At 44.7% G+C, this 16,541-nt stretch overlaps 1 protein-coding gene across 1 annotated transcript in view; it reads left to right on the top strand.

Annotated features, from left to right (window-relative positions):
• Positions 1 to 16,541, top strand: part of GRIN2B (glutamate ionotropic receptor NMDA type subunit 2B) — a 205,278-nt gene that overhangs the window by 36,388 nt on the left and 152,349 nt on the right. The gene's annotated exons all lie outside the window — the stretch shown is intronic.

Here is a 16,541-nt window from a genome sequence, read left to right as displayed (position 1 = left end):
TGTAGCACCGCTGAGAAGAGACTATTAATCATGTGGAATTATCTGCAACAGAGTAAAACTGAGGAGGGAAAGGAGCAAGTAGAAGAGAGCTGCAAAAGAATCAGCCCTTTTTTTCTTCCTTACGAAGGGTGAAGAGCCCCTGACAATTGTGATTTTTTTTTTTAAGGTTTTATTTTTGCCTGTGTTTTACCTCAGAAGAACCAAGGATGATAGCTGGGGTTTTTCCTGCATGCAGCCGGAGGGCATTGTGGTATTTTCAGGGACGTTTAATACAGCTCTTACATTTTAATTGGAAAATAATTGAAACTTTAATAAAGCCATCCTCTCTCGGAAGTGTTCATTAGCTCCTAAAGTTAAATAGGTGTTAGCTAAAGCAACTAAGCAATTAACCAATCTGAACCAGTCCAGCTAAGTCCTTCTTGTTCCCACTGCACTACTTCATTCCTTCATGTCACTGACATTTCACTGTTTTCCCAGATCCCAGACAGTCTTCTGGGGAATTGCTACACAAACAAGCCTTCCCACCACTGCTTACAAACAGGGCAAGATGCAGAGAAAGCAGCATCATTGGCCAGCTGATAACTCTCATCTTAGGGGAGCCTTCATGGGGTGCAGCTGGACCTGATACAAATCTTCTACCTGGGAGGTACAGGGGACCCAGTAATTCATGCCTGACTGTGCATTTGGCCAGCTGATGTGGCTAACAGTGGCCTCAGGGCTACTGTGGGCCAGTGGGAATATCCGAGACAAGTGGGCTGCCCTTTTTCCTGCAGTCTCGGTGCCAGACAGAGTTGAGGCCAACCGCCTTATTCAGAAGACCCTCTTAACTGCATTTTGTGCATTGCAAAGAAGTAAACAAGGATACAAATCGACAGCCTTTTTCTTTTACAGATCACTCTTAAGTGAATCTGAGACATTTAACTAGGCAGAATTGGGTCTAATTGAATGAAGGGGACAATTAAGCTGGCCACTATGTCAGCTTTTCTTCAGAAAAAGATCTGGTCAGCTGAGAAATCCAGGCATTTTCTGTTTTATTTACCTTGTAAATAAATAAACCAGTGCAGGTTTTCATAGGTGAGTAGATGGGAATAAATTAATCACAAATTATTTTCTCACTCTTTGGCCAACCTTTCAGTTGCCAAATAACATACAGTTAATATGCAGTGTTATTTTCTTGTATCAGCCTTTGAACTAAAGTAGTCATTGAATAAAATAATCACAAGCATTTTTTTTTCTCTCTCTACTTGAATAGTTGCACATGTGATAAAGTCATTCTGTCTCATGCCACCCACAATGAAGCTTTTCTGTCTTGGAGGACAGTCAGGCAACAATGCTGCATCTCGATGCTCTCCTGCCTCCTGCGTTGCATGGTCATCAATGTTTGTGCAAAACAGGCCTGAAGCATTACTTGAGTGCTGTATTTCACACTTACGGTGGCATTTTACACTCTCTTTGAACAAGCGTAGGTGTTACTGATGCCAGACCTCCTAAGCACTGGGAAAAGGTCCCTGTGACTTTGAACGTGGCAGGCCAAATTCTGATTTCAGATTCCCGCCGTGTAAATCCAGCATAGCCCCATTGCCCTTGGCAGGATTAGATCAGATTTTCACTGCTGTAATTCAAAAAGGAATTTGGCCTATTGAACTTTGCAAAGATTTTTTCTTTCTACCTATCTCTAGTCTCTCCTTGGGAAGGCAGCATCTCCTGCGACTGCCTTGTGTACCCCACTGGCTCATTTCTAAAGAGTGTTCTGGCAAGCAGGCAGCCCGTGGGGAGATCAAAGGTGGAAGCCTTATGAATGGAGACCTCTGTTTTATCAAACTCCTTTTTTTTTTTTTTTTTGGTAGTTTTGCAGACAGGAGAAGCAGGTTATACACAAAGATGCATGGTTTTAGGAAAGGCCAAGATTTCTTTTAAACATAAATTGAAAAAGGCTGACCTTTACAGCTTTTGATTCACAGGTGTGTAATCTTTAATGGATAATATTTATTTGATGAATTGAATTAAAATATGGTAGAGAGTAAATACATTGATATTCTACTAAAAATACTGAAGTCAGCCTGGTAAGTCCTTAAACAATCTATTTTCCACAGAGGTTGTTGGCAGAGGCTTTGCTTTTAGTGACTTTTAGTCATGTTCTTTGCAGATGAGTTGTGTGGCTGGGGGTTGATCCTGCAAGCATGGATTGCTTCTTTCAGCATCCCCTCAACGCCCACAGCAGTCAGCTGTGATTGAACTTGCTCAGCATTTCACAGGTTCAGACCTGCACTTATGGCTTCATTACGCTCCCTGTGCATTTGTGATCAGTAGCGCCAATGCAAATCTAAAGACATGACAGACCACCAATGCCTTGGTGTGACAGATAAGCCCCTTTTCTCTGGAGATTAGTGCAAAAAACCTCTTCGGTTCAACCACCTTCCTCAGAGTAGCATGTGAAATTAAGTTTCACCTTCAATGAGGGTTTAATAAGTGTGTCTGGGAGGAAATTTGGGTCCATATGTAAAAAGGGCTTTGTAATATACTGTGAAGCTGGTAAATTGAGACATGAAAGGGCAGGCAAAAAAAAAAAAGAGGGGAAAAAGAGGATTTCAAGCCTGAATTTTCTTTTCTCCTCTATATGTAGACAGAAATATTGTATAATGTGCACCATAGTTTGGCTTCATCTCAGTTAACATGCATCTGGAAGTTTGCTACCTGCCAGCTGGAAGTCTAGGCGTCTTTAAAATGAGTGGGGAAGGAGGTATCACTTCAGGACAATTCACCCTGCCCACCCCAGGGTGCAGTGAAATGCTTGTGTGATAGTCCTGTGTCTCCCCACTGCTCACTGAAGAAGGCTGTACCCTGACTTGCTTGTGATGCCTTCAGTTAAATGCCATGAATCCTGCCCTTGGTGTAACATAGCAGGTGTAGGTATGTTGCTGAAGATGTAACATCTGGATTTCATAGAATCGTGCTCTTTAATATTGAATTTCATTAGATTTTGTAGATAATGTTTATATCTTCTTGTTTTCCTGGTGTTTTGCCTTTTCTCCTCTGAAAAATACGTATATAGTGATTTGCATATGTTTTTGCTGTTTCTCTCCTCAGCACTCATGTCTCTAATCCCACCTGTTTAGCTGTTACAAAGTGTTACATTTAATTTCTGCCTAATTTGGCATCAGAAGAAAATGACCAGATGATTTATGTGCACACTGCGATCTGGGTTTAGTTCCAAGAAGACGGTGAAGCAGCGACACACGATGTGCCTCGCTCGAGCTCTGAAGAGACCACTTTGCTGAGGGAGAGCCGTGTCACAGCTGGTTCAGTCCCTTTAGTCTCTGACGAGGGTGCTAGCTGTGACGCCAAACAGCGGGAACTGTAGCAGTCATTTTTTCGGGGCTGGGTGGCCTGAGTGGTGGCTGAGGAGGTCCAATAGCCTCCGCGTTAGCTCCTGCTAGAGGAGCTAGCTGTGCGGCTGTGGGGCAGGGCAGAAGAATGGCCTCACTGTTTCAGCCTTACAAGGCAGAGACTGGTGCTTGTTTTGGTGCTGACACCTTGAAAAGGGACTAGGAGAATAGCATCATCTCACTTGGACCCCTGATGAGAAAGGGAATAACATGGACCACTGTGTTTAATCTGGAACAGATGAGATGGAGACGAAAGAAACGCGCCCCACCACCAATGCTATATTCTTGTGATCCAGGAGCTTTGCTTGTTGCAGGCCTCAGGCCTCTTCAGTTTGCCTGAAGTTACCACACTGACCTTTCTTTTTATAGCTTTGTGTTGCCTAATCTTAAGCATAAGTTTGCATTGTCCAGAAGACTGCAATGCACTCATGACTGGTGAGCATATCTGCTCCCATTCCAGTCTTTAAAATAGTTTATCCTTTCTCCATTGTTTTGAATGCAGAAATTCAATCCTTTCTGATGGGAAATAGCTGATGGATGAGGATGCTTTGTGTTAGGAGGCTGATGGGGGAAGGAAACCTTCAAGGCTGCAAACCAAGCTTCAGTTTAAATAAGCAAACAAACCAGTATCTTGTGTTTGCAGACCTAACACTGGAAATCTGGTCTGGGATTTTCTTAATTATATCTTCAATATTACCTGCTATTAATTCTGCCCAGAATTAGGAGGTAAAGGAGCAGTCACAGTAAAGGAAAAAACCGTAGCAATGTACATTTTTAGGTACCTTAAGAGAAGAGGGAATTGTTCAGATTTAGGACACTTACTGACTTGGAAAAGATTTAGCTTCTTACCTAAAAAAATGACCACACCATTTGGCTGACTGGTCTGTTTTGTAATGATAGACTATTTATTTATTTATTTATTTATTTTTTAAATAACAGAGAAAGTCAGCTTGGTGATAATGAAAGCAGAAAAAGTAAGAGCAGAAAATGCCTTGGGTTCTCTTGTAGCACAGCTGGTGACCATCATTTTTGGTGGAACTGTCCCTCGCTATTTCTTCACAGTCACATTATTTTGCCAAAGCTGCTTGTCCTGTGTAGCTTTATAGTAACACAATGGTGCACAGGCAGTACCCAGGAGGAAGAGGATGATTATGTTTTCCCAGCTGAAAATCATTCTCCTCTGTCTCTGCATCCCTTGCTATTTTCTCCAGGGCTTGCCTGTGTGGAGTAGCCATAATGATGAAAATAAAATGGTAAGAAAGAGTGATCTTTCTAAGAAAGAGTGAAGTTGGCTGCGCCTGTAATAAAATCTTTATAAAAGCCACAAGAAACTAACCTGAAATCTAAAATCCATGATCCTTTTTAGGCCAAGTTCTCCTTCCTTTTCTCACACAGTATAGAGCTGACTTTTCTGCTATTCTCTCTACTACCTTGCTCTTTTTTCGCATTCACACCAAAGCTGAAATTTGTCCTCAGCTTTTCCATCCCCACTTCATAAATCCCTCTTCCATTTCTTTTTATTTCCTTTTGAGGTTTCCAAGACATGTTGTTGTTTTCTCTTTCAATGCTGAAGGTTGCTGTGATTGCTCCATGCCTGGACCATACTGCTGCAGCGATTTTGTTATTTTGGTGGGGAGCAAGTCTAAACTCAAACAATAGGTGTAAAGCACCAGGGAAGAAAACTAGCTGCTGGTCAGAGGGAAGCAAAATGATGCTGCAGGTAGAGGGAAGCCAAAACTAGCTGGAGAAGCTGAGCACCTAGATACACACTGAAACCAGGACAAAGTCAAAGACACTGGGACAGTGCTGCTAAAAGTAGAACATCTGTAATTAAAAGGAGAGCACTTTCACTCTCAGGTTTCCAAAGGTTAAATAATAGAGATGTATGGGGAATGCAAACCTCATTTTTTCAATGTAAATTTGTTTCATTTCCATTAGGGATGACATCTGAAAATTTTAGAGCCCTTGTGTAAAGGAAATTCACTAAAAAAAAAAAAAAAGAAAAAAGTTCCCTTTGAATGGATTATATGAACTGGAGTTAAATAAATTCCAAACAAAATGCCGCTTAGAAGGGAAAAAAAAAGGACACATTTTGATCTGCAAAAGTTGAAAGAATCTTCTAACTCTTGTTAGAAGATTTCTATCTCTTTTTTTTTTTCCTCCAAAACAAAATTATATGCAGTTCATGTAATTTCACAAAGCATTTTCATTTCTTTGAAATAGCATTTGATGACAGTAATAGTTTAAATATTTCTTAGGCTAATCTAGTGATCAGCAAGGATGAGTTTGATTTTAAAAAATAAAATTAAAACCCCGGCAATTTTCCTTTACTCTTTTAATAATTTTATTGAGGACATGATTAATACACTCTTTTGCTTTTCGTACTTTTTTTTTTCCTTTTGCTGCCAAATGAAAGCCCTGTGTAGCTCACAAATAATGAACTAAATATTGTGTGTCCTCAAACTACGAGTCTGCTACAAAACTCGGGGAGGGAGAAGAAAGGTAGATCACAGAGATACAGAGAATAAAAGCCAGTATTGTATACCAATGTTGTTCTTCCCTTGAGTATACACATGTAATAACAGGCCAGGTGGAGCCATAATTTATGTTTACATCTGTGTCTAATCTGTCCACAAAATGACATTTTTTTCATATAAAGAAAGGGAATATAGGTAGTGTATTTCTGTGGGGTTTAACTAACATCTGAGAATTTTCCTAGAACAATTTTTATTACTTTACAAATAAATTACAGCACTTAAAATCCCTCAAATATTAGGAAACCTGGAAATGAACTTTTAAGAGCTTTAACCTCTCCCCAGGGCCATTAAATCCTTCAGTGTTAAGTCTCATTTTCCAAACAAGAGCTTAAGTACTGTTGTCAATATTTTTTCAATGAGATAAACGAATTCTTAAAGAAATAAATAGTTTCTTTTGTTTTCTTCTATTAAAATAGTCTACCTTTAAAATTTTTAATGATATTTCTCTCTACTTTATCTTCCATTTTCTTGGGAGGAACTCCATTTCAAGGCCTTCACTTTTTTGAGTGTATTGTTTCCAAGAATCGTAAGAAAAAATATGGAGTTTGATTTTTTTTTAAATTTTTTTTTTGTCACTTAAAAAAAAAAAGCAACAAGAAATCCCTTAAAAAAAATTATTCATATGTAACTTTCTCTGAATTATCCCCAGTACTTTCCCCCTCTCCTAATAATTTCTACTGGATGCACTTCGTATCTGCCCTGAGCCTTGGAAATGCAGAGCCTTGGACACCTGAAGACTGAAGGCACCATCTTCACTTGAGTGTCACAGGATTGAGAAGGGGAAAACCTGGAGGAACCTTGGTAAGGCTCACACCCTACCAAGGTGCCCTGGGGAGCTTTTGGATAGTGGTGGTGCTGGGGCAGGGGTAGGATGCTGAAGAAGAAGCCACCTACAATGAGGCGTGGATGCCTTCCCTTGGCAGAAGTTGTCCCAGACAACAAACGCCAAGCAAAACTGAAGTCTAATTCCTTTACATCAGCCTTTTGTAGCTATTTATAAGCTGCTTTATTTTGGGTCATAGAATTATTCCAGGAGTACTGAGTGTTAGTTTTCTTCTGTTGTTATAGTGATGTTTTCTTTCGAGTGACAGAAGACCTTTCCTTGCCTAAGTCTGAACACAACCGCTGCAACCTGCCTGAGGGAAAGAGAAGCTGAATTAACCTCTTTCTTACTAATGTTTAAAAGCGGTGTTGCCCTTGTCTACCGGGAAATGGAAGTATTGAAATATCTGTGAGGAAAAGGCTGATTTCCAGCCACCTTGGACCTGGCAAATAGTGGGGCTTTTGTGAGAAAGTTCTTTCTTGCTAGATTTCTAACCCTGACTTTGCACTGATGGTGTTTGGGTAGATCTCCAAATCTGTGAGCATTGGTCTAAAGAAATTCTGGGAGCTTGATGAGATCTGACCCATAGTTATTTATAATCATTATTATAACCTCTTTCTTCAAAACAAAAAACCCAGCACAAAAGTATTAAATCAATTTGTGCCATCCCCAGCTGGACAAGGAGATTAGTTTCTTCATTCTGGAGCAGGCAGTCCTTTATTACAACCCCAAGCGGTTACTTGTCTCACAAAATCTAAATTAATTACACTCAAATTTGTCCCTACCCTAAACTGGCCTCAAAATGAAATTGAAAACACAGAGTGTGAAATTGCCCGATGCTGCCGCTTTAGATCCGCATGTCATTCCCCAGTAACCGCGGGACAGAGAGAAACAATTCTTTCTGGGGAATCTCTTGTTCTCTTTGCCTTTTATTTGCCTCATTAACCAAGTTTGGAGGGGATGGATTATGAAGGAAGTTAAGGGAATTACATATACACAGGCTGGGAGAAAAAATAGGGTACAGAAAAAGATATAATTGTAGTCTGTGACTCTGTTAAGGGTCTGGAGGAACTGAGGTATGAAGAAAGACTGAAACAGCTACATGCGTGTATCGTAGATTGGCTGAACAATGAGTCAGGGTATGATTTATATACGCAGTGAATAGAGGTAGACTAAGATTAGAGCAAATATTGCTTAGTGTAGCTGCAAGAAGTATAAGTAGGTGCGACAGGATAAAGTTGAGAAAAGATATTAAATGATATATTGCGATACGTTAAATGATAATAATAAATTATATATATGTGTATCAAGAAAAAGGTTCATACACTGTGTTTTATTAGGTTGTGCTCTAGTCCCTGTAGGGAAGAGCATGGAAACCACGTTGCTTCAGGTATTTTCAAGCAGGACTGAACTAAGCGCTACAGAATGCGTTATATAGCTAGAGTGGAGGAGAAAGAGGATGAACAAGATGAGAGACAGACAGGAAAACTCCTGAATCTAGGATCGGGGTGGGGCAAAGAGAGGGCTTGATTAAAGTAAGTTCTGAGAGTGACTGGGGAAAAAACCCAAAACCCTAAAGATTCTATCAAGGCATTTTTTCTCTGAACTTTGGCAATAGCTTCTAGCTGTGTATCTATAGGGTTCCTGATAATAACAATAAATGTATGTTTCAGAGGAAGGGGGAAAGAAGGAATGAAGGACAGAGAGAGTTTAAAGGCAGGCAGGAAAAAAACCAAAAAAGGCTCATAGTGAGGGGACCGATATAACGGGTGCCAGCAGAATCCAGCAGGTTTGGTAGACCCGAGTCCTCACTGCAGCTCTGCTACAAAAACATGTCTTTAAGGCAGTTGCTCAACTTCTGTCTATAGTAATTTGCCCTTTGCAAGAAGTCCGTAACAATGTTTTTGTGAAGTACTTTGAGCACTACAAAAGGCAAAGGCTATCTTATTGCTAGGGAGCAATTAATGGGTTTTTCTAGCTGAAGTAAATACAATGGTTAATATGAAAATCTGGGCTCCAGGAGGAGAAGCTGTAACCCCCATTAGAGGTTGTTGAATAGCTGCAGCATGCAGGAGAGCTTATTGTATGCAAGGCCGATAGTACGGTCTATTGTAAGCTTGCCCAGCATTCCCCATTATAAGGTCCTCCTGGGGGTTTCCTGTAACTTTGCCAGACTACGACTGTTTGAGCAAAGTTTCCTCTGCCAGGTGTATGCCTCAAGCTGATTGATTTATTTCACTATTTATTTGGAAAATAAAACAGCTCTCTCTGAAAACGTGGCACAGGAAGATATCCGATTTACCCATGTTGCAAGTGCTGGCACGTTTTCCTCCAAAAGTTCTATCTGACCGGTGATGCTCAGAGCAAGGGCCCAGGTCTGGAGAGGGTGTCTTGCAGGGGAGGACTTTTAACCAGAAATGTTCCTTTACTACCACTGCATAGGTTGCCCCAAGTTTGGCCTTCCTGTAAGTGTGAGAAACTGCATATATGCAGCAGAGCCTTTTTAGATGTTTGCCATGTATCTGTGAAAGAGATCTCGTCCTTGCAAGCTGTGCTTCAAAACTGCACTTGGACCTGGGGGTTGCACAGGCCATGCTGAGGGCAGGGGTCTTCTGTGGGGTCCTGGTGGGATCCAGCTGGGAGAAATGCACTGTGCTGCAGGGTGTCTGGGCTGGAGCATGGATGGGGTGGGCATGGAGGGTGTGATGAGCCAGTGTGGAAGAGGAGCATTTGGAAGAGAGCCTGAAAGGAGGAGAGGGGGAAGAGGGCTGGGAAAAGGTGAGAAGCAGGAGATGGGGTATAGGAAAAGGCAGAGAGGGAGAAGAAAGAGAAGGAGGTGTATCAGCCCAGGCGATGATCAAACAGGATGTGGAGTGTGATATGGGGGTGGAAAGCTGTCAGGTAGAAACTGGGCAAGGAGAGTGGGCCTGGGCTGAGGCAGGGCACAGGGCAGTGGGATTGGGCAGTGATGCTTTCCCTGTGAGAGCTGCCTTCCGCTCCAGTCGGACAGAAATGTGCCTTCCCTGCTCTGCACTGAGCCACAAAAAGAGTCTGAAATGGCTGCTGGGGGGGTAAAGGGATGGGAACACTGGCATCAGTGCTTCCACCTGGGGAAAGGCCAGTGGGTCTCCCAAAATATGCCTGGGGCTGGCTTGGCCATGCACCTCCTTAGCCAGCATGCCTTGTTCTAAGGCCCCAGGCCTGGTGGGGAGAGGGAAAAGCTCCTGGGAGAAGGGGATGAGCCCTTTGCAGCCTCCACCAGCTGCCTGGCTCAGGGCCAGCATGGCCACCACCAAGCCTCTGCACTGGCGAGGACGGACAGAAGCCGTTGGGAGGGTGCTCTGTCATGGAGCTGCTGGCTCCTCCAGGTGTGTGCTCCTCAGCGCCATGCTTTGTCCCAGCTCCTGCTCGGGCGCTTGCTTTGCTTCTCACTTTCTGCGGAGGGAGAGCTGCGTCCTTAGCCCCTGGCTTGCTGCAACAGTATGGAGGTGTGGGCTGAAGAGCCACATGGCATGGCCCTGCTGTGGGGCTGGGCAGCGTGTCCACGGGGCTGCCAGCCTTGCTGGATCTCAAACCCTGCTCCACACCTGCCCCCCTTCTCCTCCTTTCCCTTCTCCCGCTTCCCTTCCTCTCACCCTCTCCTGTCTGTCACTCTACCCATTTCTTAATTATTGTTTGCACTGTGCTTTGAAAATGCAGTGTGCTGTATAAATGTTAAGTGTTTTTATTATTATTATTATTTCTCCCTTTTCATTTGCATCCCTCACTCTCTCTTCTCTTGCTATTGTGGCTTCCAGAGAGAACGTGTGGGCTTACATTATTTATAGCTGTGTGAGAGTAATTACAGAAATGATTTAATTACTCAGTTAATACCTTTCTCCACATCACCAGCTTGACAAGCTGGTGATCCTCTCACGGCAGCTGAACAGGCAGTCTAGCATTGACTATACCGTGTCACAGACGAGTGGGTAAGGGGAGGCGAAGCTTGGGGAAAGCTTTGTGACAGCCTTGCACGTCGCTGGTTACTCTCCTTGGGCTGAGGACGAGGACCTGACCAGGGGCAACGTGTAGTGTCACCCAGCTGGGGCAGAGCTGCCCGTGAGGATGTGGTGTGCAGTGAGGGCTCATGGCTCCCAGCTGATGTGGTGTGCAGTGAGGGCTCATGGCTCCCAGCTGATGTGGTGTGCAGTGAGGGCTCATGGCTCCCAGCTGACAGGGGCTCCCTCCAACATGAACCTACGTAAGCCGAAGTTTCAGTGTTCGGTGTATTCCATTAACCAGCCCTTCACATTTATCAAAGGTCAGAGATCTGGGAGGTTTTTATTGTCTTAACTTCTGTTTAAGCCTACCAAATCGTAGGATCCACACAGCCTGCGTGGGGCTGAGTGCAAGGTAAAATTACTATCGCCTGAAATCCTCTTCTTTGCAAGTGGCTGCATATAGCTCTGACCCTCTTGAAATAAATGAGTATTCCCTCTGAAGGGGATGGCTTTCTCTTGCTGAGACTCCTTCCTTTGGAAATAGTGTTTCCATCACTTTCAGTTCACCAAGCCTTGTGGGGAGCAGGAAATCTCCCATTGCTGGTGCAGTATGGAAGGAGGTTGAGAGAAGTGAGTACGTGCTTTCCTTCAGAGGATGCACTGAGCTGATGGTTACCAATACCTTTTTTTTTCTATAGTTAAAGAAAACCCCACAAACCACTTAGTGAGCTCAGGACAAACTTAAGGAAGATGATCCTCTTCTGAAGATACTGTAGATAAAAATGAGGGGGTCAATGGATTCTCAACAAGGGAGATAGTCGCTTGGGAAGTGGAGAGAGAGACTCTTGTTGGATAATGGCGCATTTGTCAGATAGCAGAGTATGGAGAGAGGATCTCTCAGAACTGCCTGCCTTCCGTGCCTGGCTCCATTTGGGCTCCTTCGCGGCCTGGGCTGTGGGCCAGGCTCAGCCTGTTCCTCGGCACGGCAGGGCTGGGTGGGTGGTGGGAGGGTTGGGAACAGGTGGCATCGGGGCTGGTGGAGTGGAGTGCCTTTTCCACATGGCACTGCCTGCCAAGCTGCCAGGCGCAGGACACCTGGTATCTGCATGGGCTCTGCCCACCTCCCAGGAAGTGATGGCAATCGAAGAAGTAGGCTAAAGTGTTTTGAGTGTGAACAGTGACTATAGGTGTGGCTTTTTTTTTTTTTCCAAGATCTAACATGAGACAGGTTAAGGCAGCCCAGATTTGAAAAAATGCTGGGCATCTCCACCTTCTGAAAATTGAGCCTTTCATGTTGTATCTCTGAATGGACACCCAGAGTCCCTGATTGTTTTTGCAAATCCGCACTGGAGGCTTTTCTTTTTTTCTTCCCCTTCACCACTATCTGGCACACTTGAAAGTGAATTTTATGAAAACTTCTTGAGAAGACAGAGTGCGCGGAAGGGTGATGGAACAAGTAATTTTGTCAGCTCCCAAATGAATGAATTCTGTTTTCAGTGGATTCACATCTCATGGTTAATTGATTCTTTAACTAAATTATATACTAAGACTAAAATGTGAGCTCAGCCCTTAGTAGACACCAGAGAATCCACAGAGGAGATGACATGAGCTGAGTGAAGAGATTTCAGGAGAGCTGAACAGATTCTTCCCCCAATGGTGAAGACCAGGGTCATTAAAAGGATCTAATTTCTCCACCCACCACCTAGAAGATGTCCAGTCCAAATAAATTGGTGTGCCCATAGCACCTTCAATTTTTCAGGAGCTGGCTACACTTCCTCCCTACAATAATCCCTTTTCCTCTAGATCTCCTATGGCTTTTCTCCCAGTTTCTGCTGTGTCTTTTGTACCTGCTGGCTGGGCAAAGGAGAAATGTGCTGTGGTGCCCCAGGGGCTGTGTGTACAGGGTCTGCCCACTACAGGCATGCTGCCAGGTCAGGATGAAGTTTATTTGATTGCCCAGTGAGCCTTTGACTGCGAGTGGGTGAATCATGCACACTGCTGTGGGGCTAGACAAAGGCTTTGGGACTGTGTGCTGTTGTGTGCTGTATTTTGTACAGCACTGTAAGAATTTAATTCTCCTTGAGTCCTCTGCCCCTTTGTCAAATCAGGTGGAAATTAGCCGGTAGGTTCAAGACTTACTGGGAAGCCTGACTCATGTACACATAAACACACACGCCAGGTTTGCAAGAGCCTGATTTCCTAAAGAAAACAAGCTAAAAATGCACACAGAAGGTGGGCAAAGCCCTGCGTTGGAGTGTCTCGGGAGCTGTGATTTCTGCACAAGTGACCCGTGCACAGTGTGCCCCAAACACGCTTGCAGCGTGCTCACCCTCCCTGCCATGCGCTCCCATGGTGACTCACTCTGATTCACCCCAGTGCAGTGCTGCTCTGTGATGCGCGTAGACGAGCATGTAACGCGAGCGGTGCTGTCTCTCGGGGTTGGCCGTTCGGTTCACACTTGTGCTCAGCGCACACGTGTGTGCTCTGTGACTCACGCTGCTGCACCGTGGTGGCTTGGAGCGCAGCAGCAAATGAGTCGTAGTCATGAACATGCACTTGCTCGGTGTCACGTGCTCTATCAGTTAGCTTTTGAAGGAGAACGTGGCACAAGGCTTGGAGATTTTAATATTTCTGTCCAAAACCAGACCTCTTGAGAAAAGAAATTAGCCTGATGACAGCAGCAGTAATTGGATTATTCCGTTAGCATCCTCTGTGGAAAAGGAGGGCACGTGCCTTTAACTATATTTTCAATGCAGAGACTTAAAAATTGCACTTAAAATGTGAATTGCACCTTGGTTTTCTTTATAACTGACAAGCAGACATCTGTTTTCTGCCCCACTTTCTTCTGCCTTTCGGTTGGCTGAGCTTTCTGACTAGCCTTATTCTTAGCCTTATGGCAAGGCTACAGCAAACTGCGGTGGTTTGGGTTCCTCAGGTGGCACTGAAGGAGATCAAGGCATGCTCTAAGTAGTGGGTGCCTTGGGTGGGCTGAGGAGGAGTCAGCCTGAAGGTGAAAATAGAGGACTATGTACCCCTTGATCTAGAGGATGTACTGAAAGGGCTGAGCCCCTGGGAAGGGGAGAGACGGGAAGGTCTGAAAGGCGTAATGAGAAGGAATGCAGGGTGGGGAAGTGCACAGCAAACTTTGGACTTGTCTCTGAGCAGTGAGTCCTCCTTAGCTGATCTCCTGGATTAGCCCCTCCAGGGCTGATGTCCTGCAGTTCCAGTCTGAACACCAAAGTCATTTATAATGGGACTGACAAAGTGTTGGAGTATGTGCATGCCTGCAGGAGACAGCACTGCTGAGGTGGAAGGAGACAGGGAGGAACTGGACAGAGGATGAACCAGCCAGCCTTCACTTTCTGCAAGTTTTGGTCATCATGGCCCAAACTCATGTGGCCTCCCTCTCTTTTGTTTTAAAAGTCTCTGATTATCTTTTGGTAAACTTTCGCTTATTTGAAATCTGCCAAGTGAGTTTTGCTGGGCTCTGGGCACATCCAAATGTTTGATAGAGCCATTACTTGGCCAGGGATGTAAATTTTTTTGTTAGTCAGTTGGTTCCTTAATTTAAATTTAATAAGTCACTTTGTGCTCCATTAATTAGGCCTTCATGCAAAATGTTTAATGCCAAAGTGTGCTCACCTGCAGATGGTGGAACAGCTTAATTTAGGGAACGGCTGGAGACCTCACCAGGCTGCGTCGTTCCTCGTGCCCATGGTTCATTCTCCCCCAATGAGCCATGCCGCTGTTAACCTTCACTGTCTCCATGTCCTGGTGCGAGGCCACTGGGCTCATCTTCACCAGGGCTTGTCCCAGCTGTTCTCTCTGTCTGATTCCCTCCGCCCTTGCCTGAGCTCCCTTGGAAGATTTTATGCCCACATGTGGATTTTAAGTTTTGTCTGCTTAATTGTTATAAATGGGAACCGTGGCTGGTAGCTTTCTTGCCAGAGGCAAAACGGGCTGGCAAAAACATGCTGTGATGCTGACCACTGGGAGGAGAAGTGGAGGTTGAGAGTGGTATTTGTCTCCTGCTGTGCGTAGGGCCACATTTCTGTCCAACAGTGTCACTCACTAATCGCTGCACTGGTCCACTGTCGCTGCTCTGTGTCTTGAGATACGCCTGTAATAATAGTCAGTAATATACAATACAAGCTGTGGGGGAGCATTCTGTGCTTCCAGAGTGCCAGTAGCTAGCCAGCAGCTCCTGCCGTGCTGCTGCTATAAAATACACAAATCTCTCCAATCATACATCGATGGCTTTTTTGCTTGGTAGTAGAGGAGTGAGTTTAATTTTTTCCATTTCTCCCTCACCTAGTCTAGTCTAGACTGCAACACTAAGACTAGGATTTTCTTGCTTGGCATATTTGGGTTTCTGTGGCCAGAGAGAAGTGGTTTTGTGTGGGAACGGGTAACAGCATGTGGAAGACGTGTGGCTGTGTCTCTGTGTAACCATGCCGATGCAGAAGCATGTCTTGTCCTTCTCCACGCTGCATGCATCCCTGCTATCAAGGAATCCTTTTGGCCAAACGTTTTGCTGCTGTTTTATGAATAAATTGGATAGGGAAATGAGCTGATACAAGTAGGTTAGATACAAGGTGACAAGGATCTTGTTGTGACAATCAATTTACCTCTTTGCACTTAGAGATCTGTAGAGGATGGTCCTCTAGGAACTCATCCCCTGGGATTTGTTCCTTCAGTTACAAGGAGGGAACCTCCAGAGGATAAAGTAATACTTTGATGTTCCTTCCTTACTGCTCACTTGGCCTTATTATTCTTTGTACTGGTCCACCTCCATGTGCTGGCACCCTTTGAGGGGTAGCCTCTGCAGAACGGGTGGGACTTCTTGTGGAGGCTGAGAAAAAGTGGCAGAACGGTGCCAGGGGTAAGAAAAGGATGAGGAGATCTGCTGAACTGGGGTGTTTGACAAGAGGCAGGAGTGTGGAGCTTAGGGTGCCCCAAGACTGAAGGTGGAAGGAGGCAAGGGTGTGTGAAGAGGAGGTTTGATGTGGTGTTCAGAGTAATTAATAGACTAAAGCAGGCAGAAAGGTCTCAGGGTGAGATCAGGTAATTAATTAATGACTGCAGGGATGCATCTTTCTCTCTCAGCCAGCAATACGTGCATTGTGTGACTTCTAGCAAGCCTATCTCTCCTGCTGCTTCTCTCACTTACCCTATGGCCAGATGTGCTCAGCAGCCCTCATCTCTCTCGCAAACATCCCTTATGTGCATTCTCAAGGCCATGGGCCAGAGGCTAGAGCTGCTGGTGGCTACTGTCATCCTGTATCAGGTTGCCACCTCCTTGGTGACATGTGCTGGCAGCCTGCACTGTCCGCATGTGGTTTGCCATATGTTCCCAGTCTCTGTCTTGTCCTGGGAGGTCTTTGTAGGGGGCTTTAAAGAAAGGAATGGGGGCTCCAGTTGCCCTTTTTCCCCCTGTTGCTCAGGAGGCAGGATCTGGCCCCACTGCTGGTGAGCGAGGGAAGGCAATGCAGCGAGGAAGGAGTGACTCATTCTCCAGAAACGAAGGAAAAGCCAAAAAATGTGTCTGCACATAAAAATGGGGGAAAAAAATACAACTTACGACTCAAAAGGTTCACTTCAGTTGCCCGAGTGCCCTCGGAGGAAAACTCTTTGTTGCCAAATACTTTCCCTTCCTCAGCCCCATTATATTTTTCCCCTTAGTATTTTCCCTTAATGGCTGAATCGTTTAACACCACATACAAAGTCGGATCTGGCCGCTCTGGGGCGATTCTGGGTTGCCATGGCGATGAGGCCTGTCTCTCCAAATTAGGACATTTTTCCTGCTGCCTTTTCT

This window comes from Chlamydotis macqueenii, chromosome 1, assembly GCF_036417535.1.
Source record: "Chlamydotis macqueenii isolate bChlMac1 chromosome 1, bChlMac1.mat, whole genome shotgun sequence".
Taxonomy (NCBI): Eukaryota; Metazoa; Chordata; class Aves; order Otidiformes; family Otididae; genus Chlamydotis; species Chlamydotis macqueenii.
This window is presented reverse-complemented; position numbering and strand designations above follow the sequence as displayed.